The sequence below is a fragment of the Scyliorhinus canicula genome, chromosome 21 (genome assembly GCF_902713615.1).
Source record: "Scyliorhinus canicula chromosome 21, sScyCan1.1, whole genome shotgun sequence".
In the NCBI taxonomy this organism is placed as follows: domain Eukaryota; kingdom Metazoa; phylum Chordata; class Chondrichthyes; order Carcharhiniformes; family Scyliorhinidae; genus Scyliorhinus; species Scyliorhinus canicula.
Window position 1 is genome coordinate 45,521,896 of NC_052166.1, and position 25,336 is coordinate 45,547,231.

The window sequence follows — 25,336 nt, forward strand, 5'->3', positions numbered from 1 at the left end:
TATTCACCACGACACTAATAGTCTTGCTTTATCTCCATTGCCTGCTGTCTTGATCTGGTAAGCAAACCTCACAGCAAGCGGTCACCTTTCTATGGAGTCATTAAAACTCAAAATGTCAGCTGGTGGTCGTAGCCTGTGGACTTCCACACCTGAGCCCTGTGGCAGGCACACACAGGCTGTTTGGATCACTGTCAGTAACAAACACTGAATTCATATGCAGCCTGTCATTACTCTCCCATTTTCCGTCTGACAGATGTGATCTAAATGAGATTGATTAAAGTGTGTGTAATTCAGAGGGAAAAAAGTTTTCCTAGTTAATTTCTACCATGTTAACAGCAAAATAGTTTTCAATGCCTTCCCTCAAGAATTTGAAAAAAAAATGCATTCCACTTCAGTCAATTTTCTATTGTAACAAAACTGGCATTGTGAAACCATGATAGTTAATAAAAGTGGGGGTGTGGCTTTGGAACAGTCTTGCTATCATTGTTGTTGCTAATGTTGCATTTTCTGCCACTATTTAGTGATAGGATAGCAAAATATGAAATAAATCTCTGGTGGCACTGAGCTCTGGAATTTGCACTATTATTAGGTAAATGGGGGCCGATTTGTGATGTATTCAACCAGCTCTAATTTCCTATATAAATAAGGTATCAAATGCAGTACAATTCAATATAATTGGCCAATAGTCGGTTTTCTTTTGCTATGGTCGTGAGGGATTTTGCTGCCTCCAAGAATCTGGGGCTGGATTTTCCCCCCTCCGACGCTAAAATCGTGTTTGGCGACAAGGCGGAGAATCCGTTTTGGCACCACAATTGGAAGCGGCGCCGGTTTCTTAATTCTCTGCCCCGTGAAAAGCAGCGTACTCCTAGAGTATGTCACACCGATTATCCATCGCCTCAGGCCATTGCCTGAGGCCTGCCCTGCGATGTCCTGTCCCCAACCGGCAGAATTCCTGAGGGCGTGGGTTATGTGTGCTCACACCGCCCGGGAAGCACGTGTGTTGGCTGCGGACTCAGTCCGGGTCCACCACAGTCGGGGAAGGATCAGGGGCTTCATTTCGAGGCAGGGGGCAACGTGGGCGGGCGTCCATGTCGCCCGAGCGCCCGATGGGGAGCACTAGTTTAGCGGTCCAGGTCCGCGGGCATGCGCGGCCTCTGAACCGGAAGTGCTGTGGGCCGCATGGGCAGCTAGAGCTGCGAGCTCTCCACTGCCTCCCTGCTAGCCCCCAGCAAAATGGGGAATCGGTGACCTTTTGATGCCAGTTTTCCTGGCGTAAAAGACCACCGTTTTTACGCCGGCGTGGGGACTTAGTCTCCAATACAGAGAATCCAGCCCCTGGTCTTTCAAAACAAATACTTTACTTTCAGGGCAAAAACCAAATTAGTGGCTCAAACTACCCAAAAGTGCTGCAGTGAAAGAAGACACTTAGATGTACCCTTTAAAGAAAGCCTTTTATAGCTTTAAATAAAAAGGTATTTCATCACCACCTTTTGACTTTTTCTTCAAAATTAGAGCATCTGACTAGCAAATATTTTGAAAACTGACCAAGTGTACAAATTCATATTTATTCTACCGATGGAATCTTAAATGTTGGAAATTTCGAAGACAATGGAAAATATTTATTCCCTTTGTTCACTTTCATGCCATCCATAAAAATGTATGTTTTTGTCCAAGATTGATACTTCTTTAGGATACCAGAAAACAATAATGAAGGTGGTGTTATTATATTCTAACATTTCTGAGCATCAACACTGATAGAACAGCAGCAATATGCTGATTCATAAATCTTTGACCACTTTCACCAACACCACTTAAATTAAGCTTCTAGTTTAGCAAACCTATTCTTAATTAAATGTCTAACTCTGGAATTAGTCCCTTGATTGACTTCAGTTTTATCAATGTGAAGAGACATTTAATGATCTATTTGCAGTTCAATCTTGTATTAAGTACATTTCAGCACCTGGTTAGTTTGCTATTACACAACTTCGCATGCTGCAGTTACTGATTGCTGACTGCTTAGCCATTGTAAATACTTAGATGTTGGGACCGGAAGTCAATTCTAAATTTCCATTCAGGTGATTATTAAGTGTTTAAATAAACTGGAAGAAAAATCTCAAAATAGTTTCCAGTAAACACAAATACACAAGGCAAAACTATCCATGAATCATTCAGTCCTTGATAATCTCACCGACTCCATAAAGGTAAATGATGTGGCGCATGAGAAGATCAGACCTGTGCAAGCAAGAGCTTCAGCAAAGAAAGAAATTATTATATTACCGTAACTAAAGCAGTACTCATACAGTTATTAACAGTGATCAGCTATTTAATCTTTTCACCCAAGCCTGATCCTGTTCATCAAACATATTCTATGGGCGGCATGGTGGCACAGTAGTTAGCACTGCTGCCTCACAGCTCCAGATACAGGCTCAATTCCCGCTTTGGGTCACTGTTTGTATGGAGTTTCTACGTTCTCCCTGTGTCTACTTGGGGTTCCCCCGGGTGCTCCGCTTTCTTCCCACAGTCCAAAGTTGGGCAGATTAGGTGGACTGGCCATGCTAAATAGATCCTTGGTGTCCAAAAGGTTAATAATATTAATAATAATCTTTACTGTCACAAGTATACATTAACACTGCAATGAAGCTACTGTGAAAATCCCCTAGTCACCACATTCCCGCGCCTGTTCGGGTACACAGAGGGAGAACTCAGAATGTCCAAATTACCTAATAGCACATCTTTCAGGACTTGTGGGGGGAAACGGAGCATCCGGAGAAAACCCACGCAGACCCAGGGAGAACGTGCAGACTCCGCACAGACAAGTGACCCAAGCCGGGAATCGAACCTAGGACCCTGGAGCTGTGAAGCAACAATGCCAACCACTATGCTACCGTACTGCCCTAGGTGAGGGTACTGGGTTATGGGGATACGGTGGAGGCATGGGCTTTAGTAGGGGGCTCTTTCCACGGGCCGGTGCAGACTCAATGAACTGAATGACCTCCTTCGGCACAGTAAATTCTATGATTCTATGATCTTGCAGCCACAAACTTGTACTTTCTGGTGGGGTCACGAGATTGCAATCTAGAGCAGGAATTCCAGCTGACTTCAATTTGTCTCTCTTTCACCTACACATGCAGTTGTTAAAAAAAATCACACAGCTCATTTCAGACCTCTCAAACTCTATGGAGGGTGAGCTTCTGAGAAAATTATAGTTTATTTGTGAGATACGCCAGCCTGGATCTAATCGCTCCTGTTCTTTAAAAGGCGATGTAACCTCCTGAAGTTAGAATTCTCCGAATTAGAATTAAGAACCAAAGACGTAAAGAAGGTGGCAGAGAAACGGTGACGAGAATGACCAGGGCAACAGGCCTGATAGATAGAAAATAAAGCAATGAAGAATTACAATAACAAGAGAAGGGTAATAAAAAGTCAGAAGACAATCAAGGAAAGAAATTAAGAAATATCCAGAAATCAGAAATGTATAATAACATGTTACATAAAGAAAATCTTGGTATAAACAATGGCAAATATAAAATGAAGTGCAGACATCTTACTTGTTCTATGCATTCGTTTTTGTACACTAAGCACTATTGTGTGTACAACAAAAACAAAGCAAAAGATAATAAGAAAAAGGAACACTGGTGACTTTGATGAGGTGACGATTGACAATACTGTAAGTGTTTCATTCCTATTCATGCCCGATTTGTCATATTAAATTAGTTTTAAAATCCAAGCACGCAATATGCACATTCTAGTTCATAAAAGCACTGCATTGCAAGTACTGCATAAGCTGAACTGATTTAGTTGTTTAAGGTAGATCCATAACTGCCCAAATGACAAATTAATATCGTTCTACCGTCGTTGTTTGGTGCTTGGCATCACAATTCTGAAGCCTATGGGCCCCATCAGGGCTGAAACTGCTCAGATCTTCAGCAATCTATAAGTGTCCCTCCAGAGGCCAGTACTTGCATCAGTATAAAATATGATACCATAAATCAGGCTGCAGAAGTGGCACTTGTGCACATCACCATCCATCTCACCACTCATCTCTGAAGGGTCTTGGGTAGAGCTTATCTCTCAGCTGTGCAACAAGGGACCAGACAATCAAGCAACTGGCATTGACAAAGCATTTGCTGCTTACATCTGAGCACTACAACTCCAAGGCTGTGCAGAAAACAGGTCCTGCTGGTACTATCTTGCCTGAGGCGCTGGCAGAACTGGTGGTGGCACATCTTCAAAAGGCAGTGGGCCCAAATGCTAGCAACCCACAGAAACCGGGTAAGCCTCCAGCCTCTATTCTTTAAGCTGGAGTATCTTCAAAGCCTAGAAATGTGACTGTAGGGCTCAACAGCTGCCATCGCAAATCTGATATGGCTGCAGTTTTGAGTAGTACTCAAGATTCATGCAAAAGAATATTTCAAGTTGCCATTATTGCCTGTCATGGATTTATAAATACTGCTCAGTGTCTGCCGTGGTGAGCTTCTCATGGGACTCTACTATATGACAACACAAGAGAATGAAAAAGCAGGCCAGTTCTTCCGAAAAGTCTCCTTTTAATGTTGCTTATTCATTTACTGATTACTTTTACCAATGAAGTAGATTTAGTGCAGCAGGTATCTTTATTTCCAATGGATTTAAATTGCTGCCTTAATTAAACTGACCTAATTATGCTAATACTAATTTACAAGTTGAAACCAAGGATTGCAGTACATAAGGGGCTGTTCAGCACAGGGCTAAATCGCTGGCTTTGAAAGCAGACCAAGCAGGCCAGCAGCACGGTTCGATTCCCGTAACAGCCTCCCCGAACAGGCGGCGGAATGTGGCGACTAGGGGCTTTTCGCAGTAACTTCATTGAAGCCTACTCGTGACAATAAGCGATTTTCACTTTCATTTGCTTTTCAACTGCAGCCCTGAGATTTGCTGCTGTATACATACCCTATATGCACTCTGGTCCTGCTATAGCATTTGACAATTAGTACAAAGGAGAATATTGTTAAAAGAACAGAACTTGCATATTTAAAATTAAGGTAACAGCCCCACAAAGGCTATGCTTCTTTAGAATTCATCTGTTCACTTCCCATTAAAACTTTGGAACTATGACAAACAAAAGTCTGTTTAAACATAACACCTTAAGGCTAAAACGAGCTGCTACACATCTCTTACATTTCAGTAGCCCAAAATCTCTAACCAGAGTAGCGCATGCGAAGTAATCAATTTTGTAAATTTGCAACCCTTTGTAGGATGCTCATAAAACAGTTTTCTCGCTGCTCAACAGAACAAGGGTGGAAACTAGCCATTGAATTATTTGTGGCTGGTAGCAAGAATAGAACTCCACAAAGGCTCAGAGAATTTATACACTGCTCCAGGTTGGAACGGTTCAGAGTTCAGAAAGGTCTCCCCTCTGTTCTGATAGACATTGCAATTAACTGCAGTCCAATGTTTCAAATGACCAGTTGTGTTGGTAGGTATCTGTTTCATTTGTGATACCCCCATGTTCGAATTGTAAGCTGGCTCTCCCTGTCTGAATACCCAAGAGTATGACAGCAATCTTGGGCGGCATGGTGGTACAGTGATCAGCACTGCTGCCTATGGCGCTGAGGACCCGCGTCACTGTCTGTGTGGAGTTTGCACATTCTCCCCGTGTTTGCATGAGTTGCACCCCACAACCCAAACATGTGCAGGGTAGATGAATTGGCCACACTAAATTTCCCGTTAATTGGGGAAATAAATTGGGAACTCTTAAATTTATATTTAAAAAAAGAAAACAGCAATCTAGGACTTAGAATAACAGTCATTCCACCAATGAGGAATGCTCAAACCTTTTTGTGCTGTTAGGAAGGTCAACTCACCAGTTCATACAGAAATAACAAGTCACTAGAATTATATTGAAAGTTTTAAAAGGTAAAATTTTACATGAATGTCGTAACCAGAATGGAACTTACTGGGTAGCAACAATCAGACTCCCCATTAACCTCACAGAGTAAGAGCCCCCCCCCCCCGTTAAGGGGGGTGGGGAACTCTAATTGTAGAACAATCACCGTGATATAAGGTCGGCCACTTTTGGCACCGACAGAGACCAGGCATGGGGTTGCCATGTGGTGTACATAACAGTTCTTTTAAATAAAACTTTTATTTATTTCTTGTCTACTTTGTGTGGACTCTTTCATGGCCAAGAAAACTGGCAACGAGAGGGAGACTGGTCGGATATAGACACTGATAATAATAATCGCTTATTGTCACAAGTAGGCTTCAATGAAGTACCTTTTCCGAGCAAATGAGATCATGGCGCACATACCTACAGCGTGATGCAAAGCCTCACATATCCAGTGGCTCCAGACACTGGGCGCGATTCTCTAGCCACGATGTGCACAAGCGAGAGCGTACCATGGCCGGAGAATGCCGGGCGAGGCCTACAGCGAGCCTCCTGACAGCCTCCGCGCCTCGTGAGATTCTCCGGAGTCCCGCAAGACGCCAGAGTTGGAACCCCACCCCAAATGGGCGGGACCGAATGGCCTACTTACGACCTTCTCACCTGGGATCCACTGGCCTCCAGCGATTCTTTGGCCTCCCCAAGGAGGCTGCAGCCGGGATGCCGATCAGTGCTGGCCCATACACGGGGGGGGGGGGGGGGGGGGGCTCTCTCCTGGGCGAGCAAAATACGAGCTCCCCCAGTAAGGGGGTGGGAACTCTAAATGTGGAACAATCACCTGTGATATAAAGTCGACTGGTTTTGGCACCAACCCGGCAGGGAGCCACACATAATAGTTCTTCCAAATAAAACTTCAGTTCTTTTTGATCTATATGATGTGGACTCTTTCGTGGCCTGCGAAAATGAACTTTGATGGCATTAAAAGATGAAATATTAACTAGTCAGGATTTAGCTCTTCATGTGCTGGAACTCAACATGTAAATTATAATCGTTTGTCTTTTTAATGTGCTGAGTATTGCCACCCAAAACACATTGATTTTAAACAGATGTGAAAAACATACGGCAAGATTTTACAACCTCTCCCGCTGGTGCATCTTTCCATCCCGCTGAAGTCAACGGTGATTTAAATGGATCGCCAATTTTGTCAGGGCTATAAAGTCTCGGCGATAGTTTTCTTGTACCTTCACATTTACTAAGCCCTTATATACAGATACTGAACTCTTCCAAGTAAACAGAAAATAATCAGTTCATCTTGTGCATTGAACGCTTCAATGTTTTATTCAGAGGGATTTGGGTGTCCTTATAAGCGTGCAGGTTAACATGGAAGTACACAAAGCAATTAGAAAGCAAATAGCCTTTTTTTACAATGGCGTTGGAGTACAAGAGTAAGGAAATCCTACTGCAATTAAAAAGGGCTTCGGTGAGATTATGTACAGTTTTTGTCTCCTTAATCAACGAAGGGAATACTTCACCCTGGAAGGGATGCAACAAGGTTCACTAGATTGATTTCTGGGATGAGAGAGGGACTATCCCAAGGGGAGAAATTGAGTAGAATGGGCCTATATTATCTGGAGTTTAGAAGAATGAGAGGTGGTGATGGCATATAATACTTACAGGTCTTGATGGGGTAAATGCTGAAAGGCTGTTTCTCCTGGCCAAAAAAAAAGTGTAACTAAAAGTCTCGGGATAAGGGGTGAACGATTTAGGGTGCAGCCAAGGAGAAATTTCTTCTTGTAGGCTAGGAGTACTCTACCCCTGAGGGTTGTGGATGCTTAGTCAACACACATATTCAAGACTCATTGATATTTTTGGACAATATAGGAATCAAAGGATATAGGGATAGATCAGAAAAGTGAAGTTGATGTAGAAGTTCAGACATGATCATTTTCAATGGTGTAACAGGCTGAAGAGGACATATGTGCTCCTTTCATACGTTCTTACTTCTCTCCTCCTCGTTCCCCACGGTTTTCACTTTTAAAATGCACTCTTGAACTGTGTAATGCCACATACATTCATTCACCACCAGTAATGGCCAAATTGTTTGGAAACAATTTCCCCAGATATAACCATGGCAGAAGACTTTCAGCATTTGATTTGATTTGATATGATATGATTTATTATTGATATGGAGATGTCGGCATTGGACTGGGATGAGCACAGTAAGAAGTCTTACAACACCAGGTTGAAGTCCAACAGGTTTGTTTCAAACACTAGCTTTCAGAGCACTGCTCCTTCCTCAGGTGAATGAAGAGGTATGTTCCAGAAACATATATATATATATATATATATATATAGACAAATTCAAAGATGCAAGACAATGCTTAGAATGCGAGCATTTGCAGGTAATTAAGTCTTTACAGATCCAGAGATAAGGATAACCCCAGGTTAAAGAAGTGTGAATTGTCTCAAGCCAGGCCAGTTGGTAGGATTTCACAAGCCCAGGCCAGATGGTGGGGAATGAATGTAATACGACATGAATCCCAGGTCCCGGTTGAGGCTGCCCTCATGGGCGCGGAACTTGGCTATAAGTTTCTGCTCGGCGATTCTGCGTTGTCGCGTGTCCTGAAGGTCGCCTTGGAGAACGCTTACCCGGAGATCAGAGGCTAAATGCCCTTGACTGCTGAAGTGGTCCCCAACTGGAAGGGAACATTCCTGCCTGGTGATTGTCGCGCGATATCCGTTCATTCGTTGTCGCAGCGTCTGCATGGTCTCGTGCATGGTCTCGTGGTCGCTGTTCTGAAGGCTGGGTAGTTTGCTGCAAACAATAGTTTGAGGTTGCACGGTTGTTTGAAGGCAAATAGTTGGGGTGCGGGGATGACCTTGGCAAGATGTTCATCTTCATCGATGACGTGTTGAAGGCTGCGAAGAAGATGTCGTAGTTTCTCCGCTCCAGGAAAGTACTGGACGACGAAGAGTACTCTGTCGGTTGTGGCCCGTGTTTGTCTTCTGAGGAGGTCGGTGCGGTTTTTTGCTGTGGCGCGTTGGAACTGTCAATCAATGAGTCGAGCGCCATATCCCGTTCGTACGAGGGCATCTTTCAGTGTCTGTAGATGTCTGTTATTGTCACATGTATTAGTATACAGTGAAAAGTATTGTTTCTTGCATGCTGTACAAACAATGCATACTGTACATAGGGAAGGAAGGAGAGACTGCAGAATATAATGTTACAGGTATAGCAAGGTATAGAGAAAAGATCAACTTAGGTCCATTCAAAAGTCTGATGGCAGTAGGGAAGAAGCTGTTCTTGAGTCGGTTGGTACGTGACCTCAAACTTTGGTATCTTTTTCCTGACGGAAGAAGGTGGAAGAGAGTATGTCCGGGATGCGTGGGGTCCTTAATTATGCTGGCTGCCTTTCGGAGGCAGCGGGAATTATAGATTGAGTCAATGGATGGGAGGCTGGTTTGCGTGATGGACTGGGCTACATTCACGACCGTTTGTAGTTTCCTGCGGTCTTGGGCAGAGCAGGCTCCATACCAAGCTGTGATACAACCAGAAAGAATGCTTTCTATGGTGCATCTGTAGAAGTTGGTGAGGGTCGTAGCCGACATGCCAAATTTCCTTAGTCGTCTGAGAAAGTAGAGTCATTGGTGGGCTTTCTTAACTATAGTGTCGGCATGGGGGGCACCAGGAAAGGTTGTTGGTGACCTGTACACCTAAAAACCTGAGGCTCTCAACCTTTTCTACTTCGTTCCCATTGATGTACACAGAGGCATGTTCTCCACTATGCTTTCTGAAGTCGATGACAATCTCCTTCGGTTTGTTGACATTGAGGGAGAGATTATTGTCATCGCACCAGTTCACCAGATTCTCTATCTCATTCCTATACTCTGTCTCATCATTGTTTGAAATCCGACCCACTACGGTGGTGTCATCAGCAAATTTGAAAATCGGGTTGGAGGGGAATTTGGCCACAGTCATAGGTGTATAAGGAGTATAGTAGGGGGCTGAGGACACAGCCTTCTGGGGCACCGGTGTTGAAGATGATCATGGAGGAGGTGTTGTTGCCTATCTTTACTGATTGTAGCCTGTGGGTTAGAAAATTCAGGATCCAGTCGCAGAGGGAGAAGCAGAGGCCAAGGCCAAGGAGTTTGGAGAAGAGTTTTGTAGGATTGATGGTGTTGAAGGCTGAGGTGTATTCGATAAATAGGAGTCCGACATAGGTGTCTATGTTATCTAGGTGTTCCAGGGTAGAGTGCAGGGCCATAGAGATGGCGTCTGCTGTGGACCTGTTGCAGCGGTAGGCGAACTGTAGTGGATCAAGGCAATCTGGGAGCCTGGAGGTGATTCGTGCCATGACTAACCTTTCGAAGCACTTCATGATGATGGATGTCAGAGCCACTGGATGACAGTCATTAAGGTACGCTGCTTTACTTTTTTTGGTACAGGGATGATGGTCATCTTCTTGAAGCAGATAGGGACCTCAGATTGTTGTAAAGCGAGGTTGAAGATGTCTGCGAATACCCCCGTCAGCTGATCCACGCAGGACCTGAGTGCTCGTCCAGGTACCCCATCCGGGCCAGTGGCTTCGAGAAGGCTGCTCTGACGTCTTAGTGGTGATCTCAGATACAAGTTCATCCGCGGCTTCTGGGGTGGAGGGCTCGCTCTCACTGACCTCTTGCTCAAAGCAGGCATAGAATGCGTTGAGCTCATCAGGGCGGGGTTCATTAGAGCCGATGATTTTACATGCCTTCATCTTGTAGCCCGTTATGTCTTGCAGACCTTGCCATTGACGGCGGGGATCCGTGTGGCTAGCCTGGGACTCGAGCTTGGTCCAATACTGTCTTTTGGCATCTTTGATGGATTTCCTTAGATCATATCTGGCTTTCTTGTAGAGGTCAGGGTCGCCTGACTTGAACGCCTCAGACCTAGACTTCAGCACGCAGTGGATATCCCTGTTCATCCAGGGTTTCCGGTTGGGAAACACGCGGATTTGCTTCTTTGGCACACAGTCTTCTACACACTTACTAATGAAGTCAGTTACTGTAGTGGCATACTCGTTCAGGCTGGTCGCAGAGTTTTTAAATACTGACCAGTCCACTGACTCTAAGCAGTCCCGTAGGAGATCATCCGATTCCTTAGACCAACAATGCACGGCTTTCTTTGACAGATTCTCCCGCTTCAGTTTTTGCTTATAAGCCGGGAGCAGGAGCACAGCCTTGTGGTCAGATTTGCCAAAGTGTGGGCGGGCGATAGAGCAATAGGCATGTTTGATATTTGTGTAGCAGTGGTCCAGGATGTTTGGGCCTCTGGTGGAACAGGTGACGTGTTGGTGGTAACTTGGTACAGTAGTCCCCCGTTATACCGCGCTCTGCAATATACGGCGGGGGGGGCTTATGGACCCCCAACTGTCAGCTTCCCTCTCCGGATCAAAGTGAGCCGGCCGCTGAAATTGACACTGCCGGCTGATTGGAGGGAGATTCAGTGAGAGAGGAGCAGCGTTCCTGGTAAGTTTCTGTGGGTTTCCTAATATGAACTAAGGGAACTAGGTGGTGGGTTATGCAGATTCTATTCATATAGTTTCAAGGACCAGGAGAAATTGATGCTGTCAGTTTATTATAGCAATCAAACCTGCAGCCACTGCTGCATATTGGCTCTGCAACTTTTTTTTTGGACCGGAAGCATTGGATAAAACCTTCGATCAGAGTTCTGATAAGAACTTACTTTAGTTGACTGCAGAATTATTATATTTAACTTATGGTAGCATAATGTAAGTTAAAGTAAGAAAGTAGCACTTCTAGATTTATTTAAAAATCTATGCATGCGCTTCCCAATGTGAGTCTACGGGGGTCTGATCTCTCCCCCCGCAGACTCACAATGGGAAGCGCATGCATAGATTTTTAAATAAATTTAGAAGTGCTACTTTCTTACTTTAACTTATATTTAACTTATGGTAGCATAATGTAAGTTAAAGTAAGAAAGTAGCACTTCTAAATTTATTTAAAAATCTATGCATGCGCTTCCCATTGTGAGTCTACGGGGGGCGGGGGGAGAGATCAGACCCCCGTAGACTCACAATGGGAAGCGCATGCATAGATTTTTAAATAAATTTAGAAGTGCTACTTTCTTACTTTAACTTATATTTAACTTATGGTAGCATAGTGTAATAATTCTGCAGTCAACTAAAGTAAGTTCTTATCAGAACTCTGATCGAAGGTTTTATCCAATGCTTCCGGTCCAAAAAAAAAGTTGCAGAGCCAAAAAACCCCCATCGTGGATATCCACGGCTCGGATGCAACGCGGGTGGCTGTCTTGGACCCCAACACCCACGTTATAACGGGGGACTACTGTAGTATGCTCTTGAGCTTGGTCTGATTGAAGTCCCCAGCTACAATGAACAAGGCTTCGGGATGTTTCGTTTCAAGGCTATTTGTGGTGGTGAATATTTCATCCAGTGCGATTTTCACATTCGCACGGGGTGGGATGTAAACTGCCGTCAGGATAACGGAGCTGAACTCCCGCGGAAGATAGAAGGGGCGGCATTTTAGCGTCAGGTATTCTAGGTCCGGGGAGTAGAAACTCGCCAGTGTTGCTACATCTAGGCACCAGGAGGTGTTGATTAGGAGGCAGACCCAACCTCCCCTTGCCTTGCCTGAGGCCGCCGTACGGTTCATTCGGTGGATTGAGAAGCCCTCTGGTTGTACAGCACAGTCCAGTGAAGCAGGAATGAGCCATGTCTCCGTGAAGCAGAGCACACAGCAGTCCCTTAGTTCTCTTTCAAAAGTGAGTCTGGCTTTAAGTTCATCTAGCTTGTTTTCTACAGATTCGACATTAGCAAGGAGTAAGCTAGGCAGAGGGGCTTTGGGGCCACGTTGTTTCACTCTCACCTGCAGGCCTGCACGTTTTCCACGCTTCCTGGAGTGACTGCTTCTTTTCGAGCCTGCGAGACGTTGAGAGTATGCAGTGTTAAGAGAATAGTTGTGTCCAATGAGGTTGTTCACTCTGGTCGATGTGTGGGGCATAATGTGAAGATGGGCAATATAACAAAAATAAATAGCCTACATACACATTATTTTGCAGAAAGGCTGCAACTCAGACTTGCTACTCTTGGGATTGCATGACTAATGCATGTCACTCTATATCCTTAGAATTCTATAACAGTACATCCAATTACTAATACAGGAATATCCCATTTCAGTAGGTGCACACCAGGAAACCACTACTCAAATCAAAACTATATATATTATGCCAGTTTTCACATTTAAATGAGGAAATGTGTTGCCAATCGGAGATATTTCGCTATGTATAATCTAAACATGAAATAAACAAAACACAATGTAAATAAATCGACTCAATTCTCTGTGATATGGCAAAGAACCAAAGAGAACAGGTTTTGTTTTTCCAAATTGCTCTAAAATAAAGCTACAAAGGACATCCACATGGTACAGGTAGCATACTTTTGCAACATTGTTTTCACCTACATTCACATTAATTTGTTTCATGCCTTAAAATGACTAAGTTTCCTGTGCCTGTGTTCCTCTTTTACATGGACGCTTTTCTCATTACTGGACAGCTTCTGGCAGGGGTTAGAGCTCTCTGGGTGGTGATGTGGTGGATGATTAGTATATTCTTCCTCCCAGGGCTCTAAGGGGTAGAACTCATGGATTTAGGAGGGTTTAGAGGCCCCGGGGGGTCTGGGTCAGATGGTGATCAAGCCAGCGGGCCTGTGCTCAACCTCCTTATACAAGTGTGAGTGTAAGTGGCTGTGAGTTAGTTCTCAGTGTGGATTCAGAAGAATGTGTCCTTGGCCATCAATAGGAGGAGCAGGTTCCAAGGGGATGCATGCAAAGCCTAAGCCAACAGTTCTAGAGAATGGAACAAAAGCCCTTTCATTGATTCACCCAGCTAACAACTATGCAGACAGTGACAAAAAACTTTTGCACCCAATTCCCAACTACTTTATAATGGGGTCGGTAATATTTTAAAAAATTACTACCCGTTTATGTGTTTTAACTACATAATAACAAAACTTCTCAATTCAGGACTATTTAAACAGGGTATAGCTGGGAGGTGGTGGTACAGTGGTAATTTTACTTATTGAGTAATCCAGAGTCGCAGGCTAATTGCCTGGAGACAAGGGGCTGGATTCTCTGACCTGCCGTGCCAGATTTCTGATTATGCACACCGGTGGGATGCTCTGTTTCACTGGCTGATCAATGGGGTTTCCCATTGTGGGGCAGCCCAACGCCGTCGGGAAACTCCGGCCTGACGGAAAAACGGAGCATCCCAATGGCGGAGAATTCAGCACATGGATTTAAATCCCACCACAGCAGCTGGTGGAATTTAAATTCAATTAATGACAAATCTGGAGTATAAAGCTCGCATCAGTAATGGGGACTATCTCAATGATCAACATTGTTGTAAAAACTCATCTTGTTCAATGAAATCCGTTAGTGAAGGAAATTTGCTGCCCGTACCCAGTTGTGATTTACATGTGACTTCAGACCCTCAGCAACATGATTGACTCTTAACTGACCTTTGAAATGACCTGGCAAGCCACTCTGTTACATCAAACTTCTACAGAAAAGTCAAACAGACCGCAGGGGCTCAAGGTGGTTCACCATCACCTTCTCACCTGCAATGAATGTCACCCTTGCCAGCAACACCCACATCCCAAGAACCAGAAAAAAATGTTATATTTGCTACTGAATTACAAACAACGTTGAGAGATATGCTGGCTATGTATTATAGGTGTCTGCAGAAAAACTTTTAACAGGAATTATCTTTCCCAAATTACTGACTGGTCAAAACAGCTACACTGCCACTTCAAAGTGAAAAAAATAAAGCTGTCGCAAAACATACAGCTAAATTGTGACCACAGTTTGAAAAACAAAGCTAACAAACATGTATTATACAGAAAATTCAGTTCAAGACCTTTATTTTGATGTCTCATTACAATGTAACCTATTAAATTATGTGATTTAGTAACATTATGGTTCATATTAAAATGGTTCAGCAGGGAGTGGCATATAAACAGAAAGCACCAGTAACCTAAAGGTTAAGACTTACAAACTAAGGGTCACTATATACAAATTTCACACAGTGCTCACTTTAATCTCCCAAGGGAACAAAGGTCTAAATTCCAAACAATTACACTCTTTTTCCCTGACCCAAAAACAAATCAAGCAAAATCTACAGGATATTCCTCCAGCACTAAAATCCCGATCACTCAAACCCATGCCCATGCATTTCATAGACAACAGATTCCAAGAGGACTGGAAAGAATATCCTGCAACACAGTTGACGATCTATATTTATACGCATGCTCATCACCTTTGGTTCTTTAACATAAAACATGAACTGTTATCTGACATTAGCAACTGTAAAAAACGTTTTGGCTGATGCTAGCTCTCCGCAAAAGACAACACATATATACTTCAAGGCCCTTCCATTTAATTAACCATCAACTCTACATACTGCAATATGTCACTACCTGTCCCATCTGCAAACCAAGGCAACTTTACTGTTTGCCATCTCTCATCTCTCCTACTTTCAAACTCCAATTCCACAGCGCTCTCCCCATTTGACAAGGCTGCAATGAAACTATTAACCAAAGCGACTGGGCATGAAATTGGGAACATCCATTGGCTTCGATAGGGAATTGATTAGGAGACAGGGAGTCATTTGAAAATTTCAAAACTGAGATTTTCAGATTGTTAGACAAGGAAATTAAGAGTTACGAACCAAGGTGGAGGCAGAGCCAATAAGAGCTCAGCCATGAATGGTGGAATTGGCTTGAGAGCTGAATATGCCTATTCCTCTGTTTCAATAAACTTACTCCCGCATCTAATTCCACAGCTGTTACAGAACATTATAATATACCACTATTAATCCTTTATTAATTCCTTTATATGGCTGTAGGTACTTGCATAGATCCTCTTCTACTTGGCACTTTTAAATCCCTTTTCTCCATAACAGCTGCAATAGAACTTCATTACACTATGGCAGGCTCAATGGAGCCACTACACTTTCTCAATATTGATGTGTATAGCAATAGTGATGTTGCTAGTCAGTATTACATAATTGACAAAAGCCTTTGCAACATTTTACAGTGTGAACATGAACTTTCAATCCATGCCTTCCTCCAGCAATAGTCACAATAGGAAACTGATGGGGATATTTTATGAAGCCTAAAAAGGCAGGAAACGTGGTGGGCAGCGTGACTTAATTAGGCGAGATGCAAAATTTTAGTTTCCCATTGAGATGCCAAGATAAAGTCAATAGAGCAGGTTTAGCTCAGTGGGCTAGACAGCTGGTTTGTGATGCAGAACAAGGCCAGCAGCGCGGATTCAATTCCCATACCAGCTTGCCCGGACAGGCGCTGGAATGTGACGACTAGGGGCTTTTCACAGTAACTTCATACTTGTGACAATAAAAAGGTATCATTATGATGATGTATTTGAAATGAAAATCGCTTATTGTCATGAGTAGGCTTCAATGAAGTTACTGTGAAAAGCCCCTAGTCGCCACATTCCGGCGCCTGTCCGGGGAGGCTGGTACGGGAATCGAACCGTGCTGCTGGCCTGCTTGGTCTGCTTTAAAAGCCAGCGATTTAGCCCTGTGAGCTAAACCAGCCCCTGGTTTATTTGCAGCATGTTGAGCATTATGCCATCTTGTGGCAAGTTCATTCTTGTAATCTATCTGCATGGAGTGAATACACATCAACATGAAACAGTTTCAAAAAGGCCCTACTTTCAGAATAAAGTCAGTGGCGCACAAGGATCTTATGGCACCCAGATCACCATGGTTTAACGGTGGTGCGCGCCTGTCTGATGTGCTGTTGTGTGCAAGGTCAGCAGTTTTCCTTGTTTAACTTACGGCACAAGGGAGAAGAGCACAAAAACGGACGCTTACATGGGAGGCTCAGGATTGCACAGGTAAGTCAGTGGTGAGGATGTTTGCAAAGTGGGGTTGGGGAGGATTGGAAGAGGGATCCAGGGCTGGACAGAAGGTAAGGTCTGGAACACGGAGCAGTGAAGCGAGAAAGGCCTTGTGGCATGCAGCCTCATTATATAATTTTCGGGTAAGCGTTCTCCAAGGCAGCCTTCAGGACGCGTGACAACACAGAATCGCCAAGCAGAAACTTATAGCCAAGTTCCGCAGACATGAGTACGGCCACAAATGGGACCTTGGATTCATGTCGCATTACATTCACCCCCCAACATCTGACCTGGGCTTGCAAATCCTACCAACTGTCCTGGCTTGAGACAATTCGCACCTCTTTAACCTGTGATTATCCCTCTCTCTAGTTGTTCCATCTGGCCCTGTAAAGACTTAATTACCTGCAAAGTCGCGCATTCAAAGTATCGTCATGCATCATTGAATTTGTCTATATATATGTCTCTGGAACCCACCTCTTCATTCACCTGAGGAAGGAGCTGTGCTCCGAAAGCTAGTGATTCGAAACAAACCTGTTGGACTTTAACCTGGTGTTGTAAGACTTCTTACTGTGCTCACCCCAGTCCAACGCCGGCAACGCCACATTATTATATTTAAGTTGATTATCTGTCTCGAGGGAATGGATTCATCACAACCCATCAATCTGCACCCATCTACTCCCACCCCTTAAAACTAAAAGTGGTGGGCTGCAGTTGGTAACCTCCCTACCAACCCCAACTAACTTTTTGGGGTTGAGATTCTCCCCTTCTTACAACAGTGTTATATTGAGCATTTAATGTGCTTCAGTTTTAAAAACGCCATCAACTGATCAGGTAAAAATACAAGAGCTGTTGTGATGTGAAGCTGGTGCAATGTTATGCCCTCGGATAGAGGCTGTACATTTTGCAACTGGTTCTTGATGCACTCCAAATTTCCTGCTTTCGGGGAAATGCAGCAGGAGAATGCATACTGAATGAAATCATCTGACTCAAACTTATCAACAGTTTTCTTTTGTTCTTAGCAATAGTAATGTAGAGCTACAGTAATAACAACTATCTATACCATTCAACCTCCATGCTACAAATGAATAGTCCATTGTTCAACAAGATAAAAACATCTTGGAAGATAATTACTTTAAAAACTACATGTGCACTTGGGTCAATAGTCTCGTTACCAGCTTTCTTTAATGCTAGAAAAAAACTATTACTTACGGATGGGATCTGGTTTGTTTATTAGCCTTTCAAGGTCAAGTTATCAGATGGAAACTCGGGAAGATTTCAAAGATATTTTTCTCCACTCAGATTTTCTAAATTTTAATTATTAGGGAAAGTGGAGGGGAAGGTGTAGCTAAGAAGTAAAGAATAGGTTTTCTCTTTGAAAATACAAGAATTTAAAACTTAAGGCTCATCTTTTGGATCATGGGCGGCATGGTAGCACACTGGTGCTTCATAGCTCCAGGGTTCCAGGTTTGATTCACGTCTTGGGTCACAGTGTGTGAGGAGTCTGCACATTCTCCCCGTGTCTGCATGGGCTTCCTCCCACAGTCCAAAGATGTGCAGGTTACGTGGATTGGCCATGTTAAATTGCTCTTCATGTCCAAAAATTGTTCGGTGGGGTTACTGGGTCACAGAGATAGGGTGGAGGTGTGGGCTTAAGTAGGGTGCTCTTTCAAAAGGACCAGTGCAGACTTGATGGGCCGAATGGACTCCTTCTGCGCTGTAAATTCTATGACAAGCTCTACCATTTATATCAATAATTTGTTTCAGCTTAATCTCCAGTTATTCTTTTTCTAGTCTTCTAAGAATTCCATGTGTTGACTTCCGGCTCCCGCTATTTAAGGACTTTTGGGCCGATTTGAGGGCCCCAAACGGCGCTGTTTCGACGAAACCTGGTGGGGGAAGGTGTCTAGAGGAGCATTCCCCATAATTTATGGTGCTCACCCGGAGTGGGGCAAAGGAAAAAGCTGCAGCAGCTCCCCAAGAAAAGCGGGGGAAGAAAGACAAAATGGCGGCCGGCGGAACACCCGAGGACTGGTGGAAGTGGGCGCAGGAGTAGCAGGCCTCTCTTCTGGCTGTTTTGAGGAGCTGAAGGCTGAGCTGCTGGACTCCCTGAATGCAACTACCAACAAGCTGCTTGGGACCCAGGCGGCCCAGGAGGCGTCCATTCTGGAGTTGCAGCAGCAGGCCGCTGAGAGGGAGGAGGAGGCCGCGGTCCTCGTGGGGAAAGTGGAGTTGCACGAGGCACTTCACAAAAAGTGGCAAGACCGCTTGGAGGAGCTGGACGTTCGCACGAGGTGAAAGAATTTGAGGATCCTGGGCCTGGCGGAGGGGATGGAGGGGTCGGATCTCCCGGCGTATGTGACCACGATGTTGAGCTCGTTGATGGGGGGCGGGGTCCTTCCATTTGGCCCTGGAGCTTGAGGGAGCTCACAGAGTGCTGGCCAGGAGGCCCAAGGCAAATGAGCCCCCGAGGGCGGTGCTGGTGCGGTTCCATCGATTCAGCGACCGGGAGTCTGTGCTGGGCCAAGAAAGAGAGGAGCAGCAAGTGGGAGAATTCGGTAGTGAGAATCTACCAGGACTGGAGTGCGGAGGTGGCTAAGCGGCGGGCTGGGTTCAACCGGACGAAGGTGGTGCTGCATGCCAAGCAGGTCAGATTTGGAATGCTGCAGCCTGCGCGCCTGTGGGTGACATACAAGGACCGGCACCACTACTTCGAGTCCCCGGAGGAGGCGTGGGTCTTTGTACAGGCGGAGAAGCTGGACTCGAACCAGGGCCTGGGGACACACTATGGCCGTTGCTGTTTTCGCTGTTGCTGTTCTTTAACTTTGACATGTGTGTTTTTTATGCTGGTTTTCTTTTTGCTCTGTTTCCGGGTGGGTCTGTTTGTTGGGTATGGGGGTGGGGTATGTGGGGAATGTTGGGGGTTTGTATTTTATATGTTCTCTTCTGTACGGGGCTGGGGGGGGTGAAACTGGATTTTGGGGAGCTGCGTCAGAAGGGTGGGGTGTGGCAGTGTGAAAGCGCGGGCTTTCCTCTGGTTTCCCACGCCATGGGGCAGGGGGGCGGAGCTGGCGGTGGGGGAGTGGCCACTACTGGTTTTCTTTCCTGCGCTGAAGCGGTGCCAAGGAGGTGGGGGGGGATACCGGGTTGCTGCTGGAATGGCCAGGAAGGATCTGGTGTGGGCCGGGGGGGGGGGTAGAGGAGAGGCGTTATCGCCATGGGGAACGGGTCGGGCGGGGCGAGCTGGCCTGGGGCGAGCAGTCGACAAGCTATGGCTAGCCAGCGGGGGAGGGGGGGCGGGTTGCCCTCTGATCCGGCTGATTACCTGGAACGTGAGGGGGCTGAATGGGCCGGTTAAGAGAACTAGGGTATTTTCTCATCTGAAGGGGTTGAAGGCGGACGTGGCTATGCTCCAGGAGACCCACCTGAAGGTGGCGGACCAGGTTCGTCTGAGGAAAGGGTGGGTGGGGCATGTTTTTCACTCAGGATTGGACGCGAAGAACCGGGGGGTGGCGATTCTGGTGGGGAAGAGGGTGACGTTCGAGGCGGCTGAAGTGGTGTCGGACAAGGAGGGCAGATATATTATGGTGAAGGGTAGGCTGCAGGGAGAGAAGGTGGTGCTGGTTAATGTATATGCACCGAATTGGGATGATGCTGGCTTCATGAGGCGATTGTTGGGCCGCATTCCGGACCTGGAGGCAGGGGGCCTGATCATGGGGGGAGACTTTAACACGGTGCTGGATCCCCCACTGGACCGGTCCAGTTCAAGGACGGGTAGGAGACTGGCGGCGGCCAAAGTACTGAGGGGATTCATGGACCAGATGGGAGGGGTGGATCCCTGGAGGTTTGGGAGACCGAGAGCGTGGGAGTATTCCTTTTTCTCCCATGTCCATAGGGTTTATTCACAAATAGATTTTTTCGTCCTGAGCAGGGGATTTATCCCGAGGGTGCAGGATGCCGAGTATTCGGCCATAGCGATTTCAGACCATGCTCCGCACTGGGTTGATCTGGAGATGGGGGAGGCGCGGGACCAGCGCCCGCTCTGGCGCCTGGATGTGGGGATGCTGGCTGATGGGAGTGTGTAGGGTCCGGAGAAGTATTGAGGGGTATCATGATACCAATGACACGGGGAGGTCCGGTGGGGATGGTCTGGGAGGCTCTGAAAGCAGTGATCCGGGGGGACCTGATCTCCATCCGGGCCCATAGGGAAATGAGGGAGAGGGAGCTCCTGGATGTGGACAGGAGATACGCGGAGGCACCGGAGGAGGGGTTGCTGGGGGAACGGCGTAGTTTGCAGGCCAAATTTGACTTGTTGACCACCAGAAAGGCGGAGACACAGTGGAGGAGGGCGCAGGGCGCGGTATATGAGTATGGGGAGAAGGCGAGCAGGATGTTGGCGCATCAGCTCCGTAGGCGAGATGCTGCTAGGGAAATTGGTGGAGTGACGGATGGGGGTGGGAATGTAGTGCAGAAGGGGACAGAAGTAAATGGGGTCTTTAGGGACTTCTACGAGGAACTGTACCGGTCGGAACCTCCGATGGGGAGAGGGGGGACGGAGAGCTTCATGAACAGGCTATGTTTCCCAAGGGTTCAAGAGGAGCTGGTAGAGGGACTGGGGGCGCCGATAGAGTTGGAGGAGCTAGTCAGGGGATTGGACAAATGCAGTCAGATAAGGCCCCGGGGCCGGACGGGTTCCCGGTGGAATTTTATAAAAAGTATGCGGATCTGGTGGGCCCCTTGTTGGTGCGAGCCTTCAATGAGGCATGGGAGGGGGGGGCTTTGCCCCCGACGATGTCGCGGGCACTGATCTCTCTGTTCCTAAAGCGGGATAAGGACCCCTTGCAGTGTGGATCATACAGGCCTATCTCGCTCCTCAATGTTGACGCCAAGTTGCTGGCGAAGATCCTGGCCACCAGGATAGAGGATTGTGTGCCAGGGGTGATACACGAAGATCAGACAGGATTTGTCAAGGGACGGCAGCTCAACACGAATGTGCGGAGACTGCTAAACGTTATCATGATGCCAGCAGTGGAGGGGGAGGCAGAGATAGTGGTGGCGCTGGACGCAGAGAAAGCATTTGATAGAGTTGAGTGGGGGTACCTGTGGGAGGTGCTGGAGCGGTTTGGATTTGGGGAGGGATTCATCAAATGGGTGAGGCTGCTCTACGCAGCTCCGATGGCGAGTGTAGTTACAAATGGAAGGAGATCGGAGTACTTTAGGCTCTACCGTGGGACCAGGCAGGGGTGCCCCCTGTCCCCCTTGCTCTTTGCACTGGCGATTGAACCTCTGGCTATGGCGTTGAGGGAGTCAGGGAGATGGAGGGGTCTGGTGCGGGGTGGGGAGGAACATCGGGTATCGCTGTATGCGGACAACCTGCTGTTGTATGTGGCGGACCCACAAGGGGGAATGCCGGGGGTGATGGAGCTGTTAGCGGAATTTGGGGGCTTCTCGGGCTATAAGTTAAATTTAGGCAAGAGCGGGGTATTTGTAGTACACCCGGGAGATCAGGAGGAGGGAATTGGGAGGCTCCCGTTTAAGAGGGCAGTGAAGAGTTTCATATATCTGGGGGGTGCAGGTGGCCAGGAGTTGGGGGACTCTCCATAAGCTTAATTTTACCAGGCTGGTGGAGCAGATGGAGAAGGAATTTAAAAGGTGGGACATGGTGCCGCTATAACTGGCGGGTAGAGTGCAGTCCGTCAAAATGACGGTTCTCCCGAGGTTCTTGTTCCTCTTCCAGTGTTTGCCCATCATTATCCCTAGGGCTTTTTTTAGAAGCGTGACCAGCAGCATCATGAGCTTTGTTTGGGCGCATGGGACCCCGAGGGTGAAGAGGGTCTTCTTGGAGCGGGGTAGAGATGGGGGGGGCTGGCGTTACCCAACTCTCGGGGTACTACTGGGCAGCCAATGTGTCGATGGTGCGCAAGTGGGTGATGGAGGGGAGAGGGCAGCATGGAAACGGATGGAGAGGGCGTCCTGTGGAGATACAAGCCTGGGGGCCCTGGTAACGGCGCCGTGGCCGCTCCCTCCTACGAGGTATACCACGAGTCCGGTGGTGGCGGCTACCCTCAAGATTTGGGGGCAGTGTAGGCGACATAGGGGAGAAGTGGGGGGCTCGATGGAGGCTCCGTTAAGGGGGAACCATAGGTTTGTCCCGGGGAACACTGATGGGGGATTTCAGGGTTGGCACAGAGCGGGCATCAGACAGCTGAGGGACCTGTTTATTGATGGGAGGTTTGCGAGCCTGGGGGAGTTGGAGGAGAAATTTGGGCTCCCCCCGGGAAACATGTTCAGGTATCTGCAGTTAAAGGCATTTGCTAGACGGCAGGTGGAGGGATTCCCTTCGCTTCCCACGAGGGGGGTGAGTGACAGGGTGCTTTCGGGGGTCTGGGTCGGAGAGGGGAAGATATCTGATATCTACAAGGTTATGCAGGAGGTGGAGGAGGCGTCAGTAGAGGAGCTGAAAACTAAGTGGGAGGGGAAACTGATCGAAGACGGGACATGGGCTGATGCCCTGGAGAGGGTTAATTCTTCCTCCTCGTGTGCGCGGCTTAGCCTCATCCAATTCAAGGTGCTGCACCGGGCCCACATGACTGGGACGAGGATGAGTAGGTTCTTTGGGGGTGAAGACAGGTGTGTCAGGTGCTCGGGGAGTCCAGCGAACCATGCCCATATGTTCTGGGCATGCCCGGCACTGGAGGAGTTCTGGAAGGGGGTGGCGAGGACAGTGTCGAGGGTGGTAGGATCCAGGGTCAAGCCAGGCTGGGGACTCACGATTTTTGGGGTTGGGGTGGAGCCGGGAGTGCAGGAGGCGAAAGAGGCCGGTGTTCTGGCCTTTGCGTCCCTAGTAGCCCGGCGAAGGATTTTGCTACAATGGAAGGATGCGAGGCCCCCAAGCGTGGAGACCTGGATCAATGATATGGCGGGTTTTATTAAGCTAGAGAAGGTCAAATTCGCCCTGAGAGGATCGGTACAAGGGTTCTTTAGGCGGTGGCAACCTTTCCTCGACTTTCTGGCTCAACGATAGGGTACTGGGACAGTAGCAGCAGCAACCCGGGGGAGGGGGGGGGGGGGGAAGGGAAAAGGGGGAGGTGATGACTATGTTTGTTTATTTAATTTTAATTTATTTTTAAGTTCTTTTGTTGGGGTTGGGGGGGTGGGGGGGGATATGATACATGCGTTGATACGGTCTGGGGGGTGTTACAGTTGTTATGGGTTATTTTGTTGCATTTCATTGTTTGTTGCTATATTTTATATTTTCTGTAAAAAATTCCAATAAAAATTATTTAAAAAAAAAAAGAATTCCATGTGTTGTCGAAATTACCTTGTTTAATTAAAAAGCTCTTTGACTTCATGTTCAATAATGAATCAACAACCAATTTCAAAATTTAATAAAGCCTTGCGAAAGATATATATTTCTGTCCTTTTCCACGGTTCCTTTTTCCCCCTTTCGTACAACAATGCACTGAACTTTACTGTCTCCTTGCTGGACTAATTTCTCCAATTGTTCGTACCTATTTTGTTGCTTCAAAAAGTGCAGTCACTTTCAGGTCTTGCCTGTGGTACAGACAAACTGAAGGGCCAACTACTGTTCCTTCTTTACTTTATTCTGTCCAATTTAAAATAAAGAAGACACCAAGGGAAAAACTCTTTCATCCTACTTTACTAGGGAACGATACAGAAGTAAATAATTTGTGCAACTAACTCAGATTTTTACAACTTTGTTGGGGAAAGAGCGTTTTCTCTAGCCTCGTTGAAATTAGTCAATTTTATACTTAATGCCCTAATGCTTGAGAATCTGAGTTTACACTTGAAGCCCATATGGGTCAATGATTTGACGACACCAATCATGTTCCATCGCAATCTTATTTTCTTCTGTAAATATGGTCCCTTCGCAATTTAAAACATGCTTTTTAAGAACCAGAAAAATTTCTTGCTGTTTTCAAAACTTGCTTAGTTATTAAACAATTCCTTGTATAACATCTAAAATAATTATGAGATTGACGCGCTACCTACTGCACTAACGTGGCTTTAACATCTAAAATAATTATTCCATTTGATTATGGTGTTCCTCATCTACCTTCCTTTATTGTAGAATAAATAATCTTATCATCCTTCAAAATGTTTTTTTTAAATTAAGTTTCACATTTCTTTAATTTATCTACAATATAAATGTTATTCTTTTAAGTCTTCGTGTTCAAAAGGGATATTTTGGTTGGATCTTTATTTGTATCAAATCTAAAGTTACATAATGCAGACTAGACAAGAAACATACGTTCACATTAAAGGTAATAATTTCTTCATATGTGAGGTAGGGATAGGAAAGGAAAAAACATATCCAAAACTGTCTTCACCCTGTTACTTAAGGGCATTAAAAACAGACTGACTGGTCTCCTTTACAAGTTCTATTTAAAGTCTGATTTTCAAATAATTTCCTTTCATCTTTTTGGGAACAGAACATTTAGAAAATGAAAATTACATTTAGATTCTTTTTTTCTATATTACGGATCATTAAGAATGCAAGCTCATGAGCTATTATTT

General features: G+C 46.0%; 1 protein-coding gene across 1 annotated transcript in view; it reads right to left on the reverse strand.

The window, feature by feature from the left end:
- The window catches only part of LOC119955546 (proteasome subunit beta type-7-like), a 70,047-nt gene that overhangs the window by 14,318 nt on the left and 30,393 nt on the right, over window positions 1-25,336 (reverse strand). The window lies entirely within an intron of this gene.